Source organism: Octopus bimaculoides, chromosome 21, assembly GCF_001194135.2.
Source record: "Octopus bimaculoides isolate UCB-OBI-ISO-001 chromosome 21, ASM119413v2, whole genome shotgun sequence".
Classification (NCBI taxonomy): Eukaryota; Metazoa; Mollusca; class Cephalopoda; order Octopoda; family Octopodidae; genus Octopus; species Octopus bimaculoides.
The window spans coordinates 112,629-114,030 of record NC_069001.1 but is presented as its reverse complement, the minus strand read 5'-3'; positions in this window follow the sequence as shown (position 1 = coordinate 114,030).

Sequence of the window (1,402 nt, the reverse complement as noted above, 5' to 3'; positions counted from 1 at the left end):
ATATATATATATATATATATATACACACACACATATACATACATGCATCCTTTAATTCCCAGTTAATCGAATGATCTACAATAAACCTACAGAAGCATTTACTTTATTCCGTTAATGTTTCTTTCAAATGATATCATCTTTTATATTTTGTCATATCTACATTGCAGCATTAACATGATTATCTCCAGATAATCTTGTTAATATCTTTGCATGTTATTGTTTTATTTGTGTGTGTTTGTGTGTGCGTATACACACAAACACACTCATAATACATACATCCATACATTAAGCATACACATGTATATACATATATACATGTATACAAATATAAATATGAGGACTCACTTTATGAGACCCTGGGGTTTATGAGTTTTATTTTTCAAGCACAATATCCAAATTTTGAAAGAAGTGCAAAAGTTTCTACCACCATAACAAAGGCTTCTGTGTGTTACTGAGAAATTTAGAGAGAGAGCGGCAAAAAAGCTTCTTCTGGGTAAACTCCTGTAGACTTGTTTTTTTTAAAAACAAATTTACAAGTCCATCTATGAATGCTTGTGAATCGGCGATCGCGTCTACAAGTGATGGTGTGTGCGAGTTTAGTGCTAGTGAAAGTGACTCAGAAAGCGATTATAATAATATTTTTTTTTTATTATAAATGACCGTGACATTCTTTTTACTTTCCATAAAATATTCTTTACATTCTACTGTTGTTCTATTGCCATTTATATACGTTATCATAAATTTTATAGGTAAAATATTTTTGGGAGAACAAATTACAATTTATAATGTTGCTACTATGGGAAATTACTGCTCTGCTTTACAAGTGGTCTCCAGAAACAAATTAACTCAGATACCGAAGCATTACTATAATAGTATTAATAAGGCAGGAGATGGAATGGCTAATAGATTTTATTGAGCACATGTTTTGACCCATTGCTCTGGGTCTCTTTGGGTACATCAATAAAAAAGCCTCTCTAGAGATATTTTTGGGGTCAGCTTACATACTGCTATATGTCCATCATATATGCTGGTGCTTTACTCATCATTTATTTATACATTTTGTATAATTTTTCCATTATACACAAAAGTCTCACAGAAAATATAGAACCCCAGTGATGTTGCACATCTGCAGCAGGAGTTGGACTCAATTTACAGATGGGCTGAGGATAATAATATGCAGTTTAATGCTCAAATATTCTAAGCCCTGTGCTACCAGCATCCAAAACTGAACATGAAATTTATAGGGTCCACTGGTCCACAGGGAATTACAATTCTAAAGCCTTTGTAAAGTCATTTTGTGAGGAAATATAAAAAAATACAAATATAAGGAACATTGACAATCCAGACATTAATTCTTATTAATCCTTTCCATGTGCCTGTGTGTGTGTGTGTGTGTGTGTGT